The sequence below is a fragment of the Ptychodera flava genome, chromosome 7, assembly GCF_041260155.1.
Source record: "Ptychodera flava strain L36383 chromosome 7, AS_Pfla_20210202, whole genome shotgun sequence".
Taxonomy (NCBI): Eukaryota; Metazoa; Hemichordata; class Enteropneusta; family Ptychoderidae; genus Ptychodera; species Ptychodera flava.
Window position 1 is genome coordinate 14,041,425 of NC_091934.1, and position 17,286 is coordinate 14,058,710.

The 17,286-nt window shown below is 38.0% G+C and overlaps 1 long non-coding RNA gene across 1 annotated transcript; it reads left to right on the forward strand.

The window, feature by feature from the left end:
• The first annotated feature begins 6,250 nt into the window (after positions 1 to 6,250).
• Positions 6,251 to 7,989, forward strand: LOC139136816 (uncharacterized). The gene is made up of 3 exons (XR_011553255.1): positions 6,251 to 6,693; positions 6,848 to 7,090; positions 7,472 to 7,989. It is a non-coding gene; the product is annotated as an uncharacterized lncRNA (long non-coding RNA).
• The last annotated feature ends 9,297 nt before the right edge of the window (positions 7,990 to 17,286 follow it).

Here is a 17,286-nt window from a genome sequence, read left to right on the forward strand (position 1 = left end):
ACGTTGTACCGATGCTCTAGAAATAAATTTAGCTTTTACAAAAACGGGACACATAGTTATGAATAGGTTTTAAGGTTTGATCATAGACCGCCGAGAAAACAAGTTTATTTCGTCTATTTTTTAAATGATAAGTGACGATAGTCACGACTCATAAATATGAAAAGGTCGGACACGGACTCCATGTTTTTTCTGAGATGGCGAGAGCGAAACCGACACAGGAAGGGGGATACAAATATTTACATGGTAAATAACACCAAAATGGGCATTGTATCGATATCAAAAGAATGACAAGCCGTTGACTTTTTGATAAAATTTCTTCATTCGGAGGACCACTCTCTACTCCCGGTTTTCTGAAAGTGCTGTCTGCCAATATTACCGCCCTCAACGGTCACTTCTTCAAATGGGCCATACCAAAGACACCACTGACACACAGCGTCTGGTTAATTGTATTCAAGAGGGACTGTAGAACAATGATATGTAACGATTGACTTCGCGCATTTGGAGCCGTAATTTTGTTTTCTACAGATCTACCTACACGTGCCTTATTTGGAAACGCGAACCACGGGAAACACCTTGAGGTCGTGTCGATCGACACGGTTACGATATAATGCACGGTTGTCTGCAGTTGAAGCTACTGTATATGCACCACTACAGGTGGTACACATCAGAATATCCTAAACATAAAAGGGAAACACTGCAGTTTTGCCGGAGGGTGGGACCAAGCAGGACATGAAGAAAAAGGCCGATGCAATTGTCATACAAATCAGGATGCATGCATATTTAATCTCATGTCACAATATTTTCATTTTCGAGGGAGGTTGAAGCGCACTCGTCATTTGATTATTGTTTGTTGGAAAATTAGGTGATAAGCGCCAAAGTCAACATCCGGGCGTGTCTGCAATTAATTAAATACGCTCAGCTTGGGTTGATAGAGGAATGAAAAGCATAAAGAAAGTTTTACAAAACCAATAAACTTCGTATTTTCCCTATGCTGTTGATTGTATTCTATAGGACTTAATTTTCATCAAACTGCTTGTGTGTGATAAAATCATATTGATATGCTTAGCCGACTGTAGGCATAGGAAAATTCTATGAGAAGAATATTTGCCTTTTGGCACGTGATAAACACCCTGAGGCACGGAGCTTCCTGCGTATCAATTTGTATTTACTCGGTGAAATCAGAAAGACACCGATGGCATAATATTTTCTCCGTTGTTTTTACCAATGTTGGAAACACAGATACCACTGCTTGTAAAACGGTAGACCCTGGCGTTGCGGGGTCTGTGTAGAGCCAATAGTTTTGTGAAGAACAAAACGTTTTCAATTTAAGTAACAATAGCGCAAAAAACACGAACAACACCATTAAACAGACACATCCAAGGGGAAATGGAAACATTAGGAGAGAACCAACCAAATAAAGCAGAACAAAAACGAGCAAACTTTCGAATTTTTTTGATCAGAAATGTCGCGGATGTCAAAAGTAAGTTTGTAAGTTTGTCAAACTGTATTCATTTATTGAAAACAAAGGAAATATAACATATGTACTCGTCACTTACACCTGCCGAGATGTCGACATAGACTCTAAGAAGTTAATATCTCCTTATCAAAGATACCCTTAAATAAAATGTACTTGTCTAGAAATTAATTTACTTTTGAAATATGATCAAAGAAATTTGAGTAAAATCAGTAAAGATATGCCATTCAACTCTCTTGGATCTGCTTTCTGTCACAAACGATATGTATATCGAAATTTGACACTCATAGAATCGTTTTAACGAGGCGTCAATGTTGTGTTTGACACGACCTTTCAAAATTATATTGAAAGAGTGGGTGCTAAGCGATTCTACGTTTTCAATCCTTGGTTCTCGGAATAGTGTCTCACTCATGACAACTTGTCTCTTTCATTTCAATTTTCTAATTAACAATGAATTTTAATTAATCTAGTACTTATTGTAACAAGGGCGATCGTGATTTTTACCGATAGCGAAGTTCAACACGTAAAACAATATGTCTAACATCGATGTAAATAGTTATTTTGAAAATAAAGGTGTTAGGCCAGAGAAAAAAAAAATCTTGTTCATCGGATTTCTTGGACCAAGTCCCAGGAGCGGCGAGCGAAATTTTTTTTTTTTATTTTTTTTTAGGCCGAAGGTAAACGCGGTGGCATTTTTGCACAGATGCAGACAAGGCAAGATAATTGTTTCCCTTTTTACCTGAAATATCTCAGACAAGAAACACTGATACTGGTAACTGAATTCAATACTATATCACTCGACTCTGTGTGAGAAGAGCCTCAGGCTCAACAGTTTATCGAGTTTAAATAAAGTCTAATAATAATAAGAATATATTTCCCAACAATAACATAGGCCATTACATTCACAGTTAGTGTTTGCACAACATATTCTGAGCAGTTCAACATTCTCTCAGAATAAAACTGAAATGTACAGCAAATCACTGAAATTCAACAATTCAGTATTGTCCTATAATATTGTCCTGGTGGGACCTAGCATCTGAGTTTTTTCATTTTACTTTGGCCCCATGTTTTGGCCTCTTTACCACTGTCTACATATACACATTTATATATATATATATACACATAATGGTCTAACAACACTGTACTGTGATCGGAGTGAAGTTATATAGTCATCATTCAGATCGTACTTTAACATCGACGCAACCATGTGTTTTGTCATTGCCGTAAATTTTATACTTTCGATGCAATTTTCATTCAATCGGATGCACCGTCCATCTGCTGTCACGATCTTGTTGAACAAATCGCCGAACGTAATATCAGGACAAACACTGCACTGAATAGCGTCTCTGGAACTAACTGTTGGCCATCACGTCGAATGTTGGCGATCAAATTAATACTCATGTGACATGTACTAACCTTTACAAAACGAGCAAATTTCTGGCCAAATCGACCCACTTTGCGTCGTGATTCGCCAAATTCAGACGTAACAACAACGTGTTGGCGGTCAACTAAGTCCGAACACGAATGAAGTCTCATTCAGAATCCCGTGCCCGCGAAAACCCGACACAGTGTAGGGCGCCACCAGCGGCAGTACTAAAAATATTTGTAATGCGGAAGTAAGAATTTGCCGCGATCAAAAAAAAAAAAATCCAAATATGCCAAAGTAGAAGCGGCGATTCCGATGAACAATTTATTTTTTCTTCCTGGCCTTATTATTATTGGTTGGCATCAGCAGATGGTCTTTGTGGAATATAGTTTATCTTGGAAACGAATGTTCCGATCAGCAGAATAAAAAAAATCACTTCAAAAAGGTGTCATTTTGCTAGCCTATTCATAGAGGTAGACTCTTCCTACCTCCATGGTTAAACCGATACAACAGTTTGACGGCGTTCCGCTGGTATCCTTTTTGTAACGCGAGTATGTCGGTATTTTGTAAGGAATTAGCGCCCACAGCGGCAGGTCTTACAGCTAGAGTCTGATGATACTGACAAAAGATTTTTTGGTTTGCACATAGACAGTGGAGGTAGTTCCCCTCTACTGACCATGGTTTGCGCTTCTACATGTACAGATTACGAGTTCATCACGGCAGTCCAGGGTCCATGTTTATCGGATTAGTTTCTGATCCGCCTAATCAAACACGCGTCAGTATCAGTGTTACATTGCGTCCTCGCTGAATTGAATACTTTTACTATTATAAGAATTTAAATTGCATTAAACGTCAGCGTGCGCCATTGTTTCAAGTCGGTATATAGATAGGGCAGGAGACAACATATGAATCGGCCACAAAAGGCGGTCATTGACCCCAGAAAAAGAAAGGCATTTTTGTTGATTTACCGCAGCGACACCACACAGTGCCGTTGTAACCCGGCGTTGTAACAAGCACTTGCCGGACTCTACGGAAATGTTTATTGGTAACCAGGTGTAATCGTATAATAATTCAAGGTCAACACGCGATTATCGCCACAAAGTAGATTAGTAAACTTGTCCAAGTGATTATGGTCCAAAGACGTAATCGGCTTTCCGTGTCACATTTTGACGAGCAATTGCTAAAACGGGTTACTCAACGTGGTTAGCTGTTTCCGAATTGGTAGCATTTCGAAATGCCAAAATTTTTACTTCGCTTTTTCAAAAGAATGAAACCCCGGTTAACAGATTTAGTTTTTCCTGATGCAAGGATATCACAAAAGCTGTTTCTATAAAACCACGCGTATTATACAATACCAAAATGCGTCGCGAATGGCTGCACTTTGCCAACAAGTGATTAACCTTCGCAAGTCGACGCCCGACATTTCAACAATATGTAGTTACCAAAATTATCGATATTTGGCCATTCCCTTTTAGACAAATAATGTCTTTTAATCCCGTTCAGTTTTGATTGTATCGCGTGCACGTCAATCAGTTCTATACTTCGCGTATGGCACACACCGCGAAAACTCGCAGTCGTTATATTCCCCTGAGACCGTTTGGAAATTAACGTATTCAAGTGCAAATTTCAGTTTTACACTTGTTTTGTGAAAGTTATTACAAAAGTGGGTGCAAAGTCTTTTCAATTTTCACCTTTTGGATTGACTTGTATTGTTACCCGGCCCTCAATACACTGTACTAACTCCGTAGAATAAGCAGAAGCAAAGAAATCATCCATGTTTTACTGTCCATGGTTTTAATACATCAGCATGTTATTATAATTAGCCTTTCAAGTTCATTCATTGGTACCCACGACCATATCTACGGCAATGTAGGTTCGTTCGTGTTGGATGTAAAAAGAGACATTCATGCTGTATGAAAGCATGGCGGTGTGATGTATGTAGGGGGATTTTCTCATGAACTAGCTCTTCGCCTTCGGTTTCCACCCAGAAAATTAAATGGTTGTATTAACTGCAATGCACAAGCTTGAGTAAACCTTGAATTGCAAGTTCACGTAATCTTTTCGCTACAACGCGTATGTAATGAACAAGTAAAGATAATTGTAATTGCTGAATTGTCACCGTATCAAATCTTGTCAAGGCTCCGTGTCATTTAGTTTCATTTTCGGATTAGCAACAAAGGAAAGAATGCACACAATTACATGACTGTTTGTTACACAAACCACTCGTCTGACTTTTGATGAATGCCCTTTTTGTTTTCGTTTTGATTTCTGCGTGAGAGAGCGACGCTTTGGAAACTATGGTGGCAAGTCTGGTTTTTGTTTGTTTGTTCTTTTGACCGGTGTTTGGTTGTAAGGTTGCCGACTTTCTCAGACTCACCGCAATCGAAGACAGTAAAACTTGGCATACCGGGTTGAGAAACAATGTGTGTCAGCAAGCAATTGAACAAACGATAAAAACACTGCAAATGGTGTGTAAAATCGTTTCGCAATTTTTTAAGCTTTGAACAAAAATGAACGCCTATCGCCACTTTACGTGTGAATGCGTCGTTTAGATGTATCTTTCCACAATGCACATTAGAAATGGTCTGCTTCAGGTTCACAATTTGAACAATGCCATACATTTACAACTTCAGTTCTGGTTAAACTGAAGGCCACGAAGCTATCCGTTAAAGACATGGTTTCTCAAAGATATAATCATATCGAGTATAAAGGTTCAACAACGAGAATACAAATATGGCGTAGTTAAATAATTATCGAAGTAAACTGTTACAACGGATCTCTCAGAAAGTAAATATCGGAAGCGATTTCAACTCTAAAAGTAAGGTACGGGACTCCTCGTCGCTTCGCAGGCGACCCAATAGGTTCTGAGTTTTTCACACTGTTTTCTCTATCATTTTCTCTTCTTTCTTCATACTCTGAATGATCGGAATAAATAAAATAAGTGGTTTATATACCTAACCTAACCTGTGACTCTTCATTTATTTTACACTCCATTACAAGGACGTATATCTCTCATACACACATGCTGTAATTAATTAGTCAACACAACTAATTATGCTAATCCGTGGACTTATCAGGGATTTTACGGGTTGGTCAACATCGCGAAAGATAGGAATGGTTACTACTATCTTTCCGATGTTGACCAACCTCTGATAAGTCCACGGATTAGCATAATTAGTTGTGTTGACTAATTAACTACAGCATGTGTGTATGAGAGATATACGTCCTTGTAATGGAGTGTAAAATAAATAAAGAGTCACAGGTTAGGTTAGGTTATATAAACCATTTATTTTATTTATTCCGATCATTCAGAGCATGAAGAAAGAAGAGAAAATGATAGAGAAAACAGTGTGAAAAACTCAGAACCTATTGGGTCGCCTGTGGTCGCTTCGTAGGGACGGCTAAATCAAAGGACGTCTTTCACCTATAGTCTCGGTGAGAACAGCAGGGTGCAGCAGATCTACAATGCAAACTTGGCATAAGTCTTCAAAAATGCATAAATACCCTTGCTGTTTGCTATCGAGATGTGATTTTGATTATTGAAATCGAAGGTCGGTATATGTCGGCCGAGTTTATGTGTGTTTCGGGGTTTTTTGAAGATTCATTCTACTGTTTACGAAACTAACGATGCCTGCCATTGTCATGGAAGCTATTGTTCGGGTTTTCCTTAGTGATGCCGACGATCAGCGATGTTTCTATGGAAATAGTCACATGATGAGATATGGGCGAAGAAGGTGGGGTTTTTAAAATATGTCTAGGAACGCCCTTGATGTGATGAAATGGTAAAGTTAGAAAGATAACATTGCCATACATATATTGATGTCCTTGGACAAGAATGAGAAATAGCGACGAGGTAAATTCCTTCCACAACAGAACAAGAGGAAGCACCTTTCCAAATTTTAGTTAAAAACATGATATCCAATGATCACACTATTTCCGCTTTGTACAATTTGAAAGATTGTTAAAACACCATCATGCACTTCTTGATTCCTGTCTTTGTTCGACAGGAAGTGCACCACTCTGAACAGTGTTTGCTGTGAATGCATAGAGCATTCAAGTATAATCCGTCAAGACCATACACCATAGCTTTGTTTTCAAGCACCTCTGCAACTTTCTGCAAAGGTCGGCGCACAGGAGGGACTGTGTTTGAAATTGAGGTTGCAGGAAAGTTGTCTCAGCTTCCATGGAAAGAGTAAACTGCGTTTTATTCACAGAGGGTGACGGTCAGAAGTGATCACGTGACACCGAAGGTACCCGTGCGAATGAGACAAAATGTAGACTCATCAATCCCATTCATGAAAAGAAATCAAGTTTGTGGCTTCCATTCAATGTTAAGGTGTATTTTGAAGATACGAAATTAAGGGAAGAGTTTGTTTTCTGTCCGTTTCATCCAGTGGTAATCATCACACATGCATTCAGTTGACATGAAGTAAGCACTGCTGAGAGCGGCTTCATTTTTTGTCGAGCTACGTTTAGCTCGACAAAAAATGTTTGTCGAGCTACGTTTAGCTCGACAAAAAATGAAGCCGCTCTCAGCAGTGCTTACTTCATGTCAAAATAATGACAATATTTCGTATTTCAAATGACCATCTTTGCCTTCGATATCCCAAAGTTCATTATTTCCCCTTCAGACAGCCCTCCGAGACACGCCGCTTGACGCCCCGTATCGGATCAAGCTACACAAAGCTGTTAGGCTGTTTCCATCCACTTCTGGACGAAGCCAGCAGGGTGCAACACAAACTGTCGCATTGTTCTAATCTGTGCGTGAGTCATACACCCTCACAAAATAAACTATCACCTGATTGAAGAGCACCTTTATGATTCCGACGATTATGGTTTTGGAATAACACGACTTCCACAAAGAACATCCGCCCGGAATCAATGAACTGTCGAAGCAGACACGCGTGATTTTCATCGTAACAGAATTTCTCTCTGTACAGATAATTTTTTTCTGATTTTGGAAGCAGATATCTCTTCCTACCTCCATGCTGTTATAAAACAAATTAGACCGAGCAGTGGATTGAATATCTACATGAATTTAGGAGATGTGGATTATAATACATTTTCACTTTGCTAATTCCCTCTAAGTATCTTAGCAGAATTATTTTTTATGGTGTAATAACATGAAATAAAATATCAAGAGTTTTACCATGCAGGTTTTCTGGCAAGTTAAGAAGAGTTATCAACGCGAACGTCTCTGGTTCTACCTCCATGATCTCAAGGAGAACGCCTCGGGTAGGGTACGGAAACGCAGTATTGTCTGCAAAATTCAGCAATGGATTCTGAAACTGGTATGCGCTGGAAGGAAGAGGGACATATTTACAGATAGAATGATCATGACATTAAAACGAACCCTTTCATTTGTTTTTTTGGTGACATTTTCAACGGTTCTGTGGAGGAATAACCTACCATATGAGGTGCTGATGGCAGCAATTTAACTCGACACGACATTTGTGAAGACGGTGTGTGAAGACGGTGACAACGATGAGATGGCAACAAAGCCTTCAGAATTATGCCACTAATGGCTAAATTCATTCATAATATGTTCGCATATTAAACTGTTTAAAATGGGTAGGACCTGAGAAATACCTTTTCACCTCCATTTTAACATTGCATTCAGAAAGTAGGTGATAAACGAGCCGATTTATCAGGTAGAATAACCATTGTCAGCATAGTTCGTTTTATATAACTTTGAATTTCTAGCAGACACTGTGTGTAAATACTGTTGAAGAAGTCTGTCCGTCTTTTTCAAACAACAATTTTCCCCATATTAGTGAATGAAAGAGACAAAATTAAGATTTTCAGTATTCCGGTATTTTTTCATTTTGTACTTCAGATCACAGGCCTTTCAGTTCCAGAGTATATTACCAAACAATAGCAAAATAGACGGACGCCAGCGGTGTGCACACTGTATATCGACTATAGTCACATAGAATTCTGTCGCGGCAAACTTCTATAAATTATTACTTTGAAAGGCAAACGCCGGTTAGGTTATGCCCTTGGCTAAAAACACGGCTTTCTGACCAATTTGAACTCTGCAATATCTATGCAAAACAATAGCACTACATGGAAATTGAGGTACTTTGATATAATGAATGTGTGGTGCAAAATAATTGATTGCTTCTCGGAAATTTGAAATCCAGGTTGGCTATTAAACATGCGTGTGAGCTTTCTTTGCAGTCTATAAGTATCTATCACAGCATAGACCCTCGAGAAAAACGATGGTCTATGATCACAGACAGTCCTTGACTGTGAGTGTATGTAGCTTTGGACGGCCTATCATTCGAGACCTCCCGCCCAGACAAGCTACTTGACGCCTCATGTGTGATGCACCATCACAAAACTGTTGGGCTATTTTCCCGATCACGCCTGGACGAAGTCAGCGGGGTGCAACACAAACTATTGTCCCATACAGATTCATGCACCCTAACAAAGTAAACTAAAACCTGCATGGGGTGTGCCTTTATGGTTCCGACAATTCCACGATCGACTTGATAATATACAACACACAGAGAACATACCGCGACATTTGCACTTTAGACATTATGTGATAATGTTGTCTAAGTTCTCCAAGTTTGAGTCTAATATTAGAAGGTTTGGGGAGTGGATGATGCCCGATATGTTGTTTATCGGAAATTATCGGATAAAATCGATAATAACATCAAAGTAAGAGTCTAATGTTAGAAGAGTTACGCAGTAGCCGATGGCCGACATGCTGTTTTACCGGGTTATATAGGATAAACTCGATACTATCGTCTACCTTCTATGTTAAAAATCTAATATTAGAAGTGTGTCAGTGGAAATGCCAAAACACTCTTTTATCGGATAATATCGATATATTATTCATGTTAGAGCACTCTGGTCTCATGCTGCTGGAACTCTCTAACTTGGACATGTTCGACGATATTATCTGCAAAATGTAATGGATGAGTGCATAGCATTATACAGGCAAATGGCATTATTCCCCCTTTCCTACCTATATCATAAATTTGGCATTACTGTTGCTACCAAGATTTTAAAAGCCGTTTATAGGGAGCTCATTGGCAAATCATAACTCTACAAATATTTGGACATTTTAAGAAGATGTCATTATTGGATTGTTCAATCCTATGGACCTCGGCCAGTATACTCGTGACAGAAAATGTTGATTTGAGGGACTGTAGGCCTAGAGGGACTGTGTTTTGATACTATTCTAGCGTTAGCCCGTCAGTCTCAGGGCGCTTTTCAAGGAATAGGATTTTGTGTTACCGGGGAATTGTACGCAGATTTATCAATTGATGATATTTCCGCTAGAGGGCGCCATCGCTTTGCGTTCAGAGATAGGCAACCCACGGTGGCGGGCAGCTTCAAACTTCAATTTCCGTGCAATTAGTTTTCGAGTAACCGGGCTTTTATGTCAAACGATATTTGAAACATAGTTTGCGCTAAAATACGACTAGCTTTGGCAAATATTGTTAATTTTGTCAGACTAGCGGTAGCCACTTACAGCGCATTTCTTGTTACGGTAAAGACGAGTTATCGAAACTCAGGGAATGACAAATAAGGCCGCAAACTAACGTAAAACAAATAACGAAAGAGAAAATATTCATTGGATAATACTAAATTCCTCACGACTGTCACGGATTAACATTTTCAACCCTGACTTATCACACGTGAAATCGACTTATCAACGAAATCCATTGAATTTTCAGCCAGCGCAGAAAATAGCGCCCTCGGCTATTTTTTGACGTTTCGTTCGTTTTTGTCAGCTTTTCACATAGATGCATCGCATCGAAGTACACATGTAGTTTCAGATATTTTTATTGAATGTGAACCAACGTTAGATTGTCATGCCATGATCACATCTGAGATTACAAGCTTAGCATTTTTTGAAATTTATGCTACTGGATTATATAAAATATACGAATCTTCATACTAAAATGTTTTCATCAGAAAATTCTTGCTCTGCTAATTTCGTTTATAATTTGTCGTGTCCTAGAAACCTATCAAAACCATGACTTAAAGCCACCTTGTTAGTTGCTTTTAATCAAAGTAGTTTTTTTGAATCGGGACTCGGATCATGTCAATAATTTTGTGAATTACATCAAAGGTAATCCCGTTGAATTGAAATTAGCCACTTTTTGTTCTTAGACTTCGAATCTCATAGTTTCTTAAATGAAATTTGTAAGTCCCTGTCAAATGGTTGCAGTTCTGGGCGCTTGTCTGTGGGATTTGAACGTTTAATATAATGCTAAATTGATCTCTGATAAATTTGTCTCCATTTTAAAATGCAAGCTAAGGAGGCAAGAGCAATTGGAGACGCTATTTATATTTATTTCAATTGTTGGTGTTGCAGCTGAAAGTAAAAGTGAAAACAAACCTAAAACACATATACTCACAAAGCCAGAACAACAGACTAATTGTTTTCGTTTCTTTAACCATTCTGCCATGATAATAAAAGTTTAATTATTGGCTTATTGTGGCAGAGTATGAATATTTTGTTCAGTAATTCAGTGTATTTTAAATTATTAACTCCACTTTTGTAAGGTTTTTGTCATATTTCATGAAAACTATAGAAGATATTGTATATTACAATATATAATTTTAAAGCCAAATAAATTGTCTTTCCAATGGCAGCCCATAAGCTAGATTATGGTAAAAGTAAGCTCAGCAGATGACTTACAAGACGACACATTTAACAAAAACATATGCGAGTCTGTAATACTCTGACTTCACAGTACCCTTCAAAACATGCAAGTAACGGCCATTCAATACCAATATTTTGTCTATTAAAAGTCTAACTCATATTTTTGACATGTCCCTGTACCAAATAAAATACACTTTATACAAATCATTGCCTTTTGTAAAGTGTCAAAGAAAATAATTGGTAGAATTTGACATTAGTTTTGACTGTAACCAAAAAATTACCTTTCTAATGATACCCCATAAGCCACGTCATGTTAAACAGTAAGCTCAGCAGATGACGTACGAAGACAGGTTTGACAAAAATCCATGTGGGTCACAAAATCGTGATTTTGCGGTACCCTTCAAAAATGACCGTAACAGCTATTGAGTCCCTATATTTTGTCTGTTAAAATCCTATTTCTTATTCTAGGGATCCCAAGGCTTCTAAAAAATACAGGTTTGTTATCCTGTGCGGTGGGGGGGGGGGAGGTGCACGTTGACGCCCCCTCTAGCCTCGGTCTAATAGATTGTTAGTAATGCTTGCTGTATAAGTAAGACAAGGAGGCATAGACAATTTTCCAAATACGTCTTATCAAAATCATTTTATAAAAAAAATATTTAAAAGGTAAATTATAAAAATAGACAGTCATCAACAATCTATTTACTTTAAGGAGAAAATGGCAATATGACTATGTGTGTGCGTTTTAAAGTCTTCTTTTTAAGGCTTTGCGTTAGTTCATTGCATAACAATAAAATGCCCATTCACGATATACCAATGTAGCAAAACTTGCAATTTTAGTGAGTAGAGACAATAATGCATTGTAAATACCCAATTTTGACATTTATTTTCTTCTTCAGCACATTGCAATTAGTAAATAACATCCATAAATCTGTTCGATTTGCTTCATTGGGAGGAAACAATAGTAATCGTATTTTCTTCCGGTGAAAAATGCTGAATTACCAGAAAAAAATCGATTTAAAGTTATCCAATTCTATGACGTCATATTTTTTTCTAAAAGCTTACGCATTTTAGAAAGACCAGTATCTAAGCTTTCTACAAATATAAGGTATATGGCATTTCAAGCCAGTTTATTTCATCCAGGAAAGAATGTTGTACCCCTACCCCCAGCTTTTGCACACCCCATACAGATACACGTAATTCAAAATTGACTCTACAGAAGTAGTGTATAGTTAAATATCTGATGTTAACACTTGTTTTCTTGTTTAATATGTCGGAATAAATAATTTAAACACAAAAGGTTGTGAAAAGTTTGCTTAATAAAAAGTAAATCACAATTGTTACATGGTATTTTGGGTAAAAAATTTCAAAATTGTCAAAAAAAATCATTTTAAAGTCGTCCTATTCTATGTACACAAATTAATTTTGCAAAAGTTGGTGTTCCTCAGAAAGAGCAGTATCTGAGATTTCCAAAAATGTAAGGTTTGTGCTATTTCATGCTAGCGCTAGTTTACTCAATTTAGGGGAGGATATAGTACCCCCTGCCCCTACCCATTTATCGCCATTTTTGCGGTACACACAAATCAAAAACCAGTGCAGACAGGAAGTGCATCCCAAAATATCCAATGCTAACATCTTTTTTCTAGTTCAGCAGATCCCAAAGAACAAAAAATACCCATGGAGTAGGTTTATGGGGGGGGGGGGTGCACGGTGGGCCCCTCCAGCCCACGGACTATTGTTGATAATAAACTGCCAACGAAAAAGACAGACAAAGGCACCTCAGACAGATCAACAGAAAAATTTTATCTCAGGGACAAGCAAAGACAGACAACCTTGGCTAATATACTATCTGTAGAAAGTGTTAGTTTGCACACTGTCCTGGGTTAACGTTAGCCCGCTTGTCTGTTGGCGCTTGTTCAAACCTTAGTTAAGATCATGAACTTGAAAGGAAAAGGATATATTGTGTGGTCGGGGATTGCACGCAGAGGGAAGTCGGTTTATCGATTGATGATATTTCAGCAAATGGGCAATATCGTTTTCTGTTCAAAGACAGGTAGCTCGCTGGCGCGGGTAACCTAAAACTTCAATTTTCGTGCATGACTTTTATACATACGATACTTGAAACGTTGTGTGCACGAAAATCCGACTAACTTTGGAAGGTCATCGTAAATTTTGTCAGACCAGTCACTTTTACCTCGTTTGTTATTGCTTGTTTGATAGAAATATTTATTTGATACTAAATTCCTCGCGACTATCCCAAGTTCTGACATGTCTCACTTGAAATCGATTTATTGAGGAAATCCATAAAAAGTTTCAACCGGCAAGGAAATAGCGCCCTCAGTATTTTTTGTGATGTAACTTTCGTTTTTCTAAATTTTTCATAAAGATGAATCGCATGGGGTTTTACATATAGTTTTTGTTGAATTTCAACCGACGTTAGATAATATCACAAGTGTGATAAAAAGCTTTAAACAAGTTTTTTAAGTCAGGCTACGAGATGATTATTGCAAAAACAAATCTCCAAAGTCAAACGTTTTCGTCAGAAACTTTTTGCTGTGCGACGGGCGTGATCATGCAATCGATTGTGCGTAGGAAGCCTGGTAAAACCATGTATCCAAGGCACATTGACTGTCGTTAGAAATCAATAGCTATTATTTTAAAATAGGGACTAGGATCGTGACAATAGTACTCGTGTGAGTAAATCATCAATGGCAATACCGTTGACTAAGGTGATTACGTGGTTGAAAGTAAGGGAAGGGAACTTTTGGCCCCGGGGGTAACTCCCATAGAAGGTGAACCGGTATGTGCCGCCCGAATGGATCACTTTTACACGTAAAAATCCCTAAAATTGGGCCGATTTTCATCCAAAGTAAAAACGCCTTAACATTGGTTGATAACAAAGCAAATTTTCTACGCTTCAGATATACCTTCACTTGCAACAGAATAAAGTTAAGCATTCCCCAAATTTGTCAAGCCAATCCCTAACGATGGGTCGTATTATTGGAATATATACATAGGTAGATGTTTTCGACGTGGGCGGCGAAAAGATTAGGAATACCCCTTTCGTGTTTTTGGCAGCCCGTGCCAACATGTATAGGGCCTGACCACAATGATATTTGTATTCTGCATGTTTTCAACGGCATGAACGTAGTAGCGATAATGCAAGGGCTTTATACATACACTTTATTTACTGATTACACTCGAAGACAGATGTGTAAAGAGTTAACTACTTTTCCAAATTAGACTTATAAAATTTATAGTTTTTTAGATGAAATTTGAAAGTCTCAGCTAAATATTTTCAGCTCTGGGTGTTTGTCCATGCGATTTGATTGTTTCATATGTCGCTAAAGAGATCGTGGATGAATTGGTTTCCAAGCGAAGAAGGCTGGACTACGAGAGTCTGTTGAAGACACTATTTACATTCACTTTAAATGGGGGAAAATTGTAGGCATTGCGGCTGAAAGTTAAACTGAAAACAAACCAAACAAACACACACACACACACACACACACACACACACACACACACACACACACACACACACACACTCACTCATGGAAACATACATACATGTACTCTCAGGCAAAGCAAGAACAACAGATTAATTGTTTTCGCTTCAGTAACCATTCTGTCATAATAATAATGACCCAAGTATTAGCTTATGTTGGGGAGTATGAATATTTTGTTCATTAATATAGTATATTTAAAAATTATTCACTCCACTTTTGTTAATGACAAACCAACAAATCCCACTTTGCCTGTGTTGCTTTGCGGTCACGTTTGAGGGATTCTCGACTATCGATGACGTCTTTGACAGAGGGCGCTATGCATAGAGTCATCATAAGGATAGATGGGGCTGACTTTATTGAAATATCTAACTCAGAAAATTTACCAACATTAAGAAACTTGACAAACAGGTCTTTGCTCTGTAAAAAAGGTGGTAGGGCAGAATGAAACAATGGGAGACCAATAAGTCTCCTCAATGTGGACTATAAGAGTTGACAAAAGTAATTGCTAATAGGGTACGGAAGGTAATTGGCCAAAATATGCAACCCAGATAAGCGTGGTTACATCCCCGGACAGGAGATAGATAACAGTATTGTCGTCACCAGAGATATTACTGAATATGCCAAAATTACCAATAAACCTCTTATTGTCAAAATCTAGACCAAACAAAAGCTTTTCATAGGCTGAATAGAGATTTTCATTTCAAGTCCTTGGCAAATTTAAAATATTGGCATTGACTTCATACTGTAACAGTGCATAAAAGTTATTTACAACAATACTACATGTAAATTAAAATAAAGTGCAATGGCTTTCTTTCTCGCAGTATTCAACTTCATAAGGGTGTGAGACAAGGGTGCCCCTTATCACCATTACTGTATATTATGGCAGCGAAGCGCTAGCCGAAAATATTCGTAAAGATGACAACATAGCAAGTTTCATTCCAACAGACACCCATAAAGAAAAAATTAAGAGTTATGAAGATGCTGCAACTTTATATTGATAAACGTAGAAAGCATTACACAGTCTTTGAAAATGTTCAACTGATATTAAAAAGCAACAGGTGTGAAGCTGAACAAGACGAAATCTAAAGGTTAGGGCAGGGAGTTTTAAAAACCGCACTGATTCACTGGAAGAATAGATTTTTCAGACAAAGTTTTGCAGATCTTTGGGGTTGTTTGGAAACACTAACACATCTAGACAAAACTGGAAAACAGTGATGGAAAAATTTACGAACTGCTTTAAGATCTGAAAAACTGGAAATATGTTCTTTAAAGACAGGGCAATAGTAGCTAATATGCTGACGGCATCGATTTGTGGTACCTGGCATTATTGGCACGTACCTATAGAAGTGACTGACGAAGGAAATAGGAAATTGCGGAATATTATTTGGAGTGGCAAACAAGAAGTTATAAAAGGGGCATTTTCATTCATTGATGTGACGATTGCGGCAAAAAAGTTGTCGAAACATTAATGAAACTATTTGAGGAGAATCCTGAAAAGGAGACCCCTAAATATGCCAAAATTATCAAAGTATTATCACTATCTCCATCCCAATTTCAAAGTTGAACCGAATCCCAACGGTGTGTTTGGATATGTTCGCTCCGTTGGAAGTAAATTATCAACATTGTCTTTACTTCGTTTAGATTTCTGTCCTACCACGAATTATATACATATAATCATAGTACCCGCCAGATTAAATTCGGTGAACTCACGCAAATCTAAATATAGAGACAAATATACGTGTTGGCCAAATGCACATATAAACATATAAAATCATCATAGGGACATTAAAGACAGACTAGCAAAGGCAGACAGAGCGAAATACTTAACCTGCACATAACATGCACCACATTGGCAAAGAATGATGTCTAAGAAACACAGTTGAGATTAAATGTTTAGGTACATATCACCATTATTGCTTGGGTTTTGCAAAATACCGTCTAATTTTCAGTACATGCTTCGCTTCGTTCGGTCACGGAGAGCTTTTATATGAAAGACTTCGTTGGTTGCTCGCTCACCGCTGGTGGTGCACTTTGTGGGCTCGGCGAAATAAAAAAATACCTTGCAATAAAATTGTTAAGCAATCGGGGAGGGGGAACGATCAAATTACCGACAATTACAACACTTTATTATTCAGTCGTCTTGACTCAAAAAGAATTGCAAGCATCAATGTTAATGGCGTAAATTGGAAGACACTCCAAAGAAGTTTAATCAAAACTAGAAACAAAATAGAAAAGCATGGTCGCAACCTTTAACTTGCCAAATGGGAAATCCCGCGTTCGTGCCCGAAATGTAATCCTTGAGTGCGCAAATGAA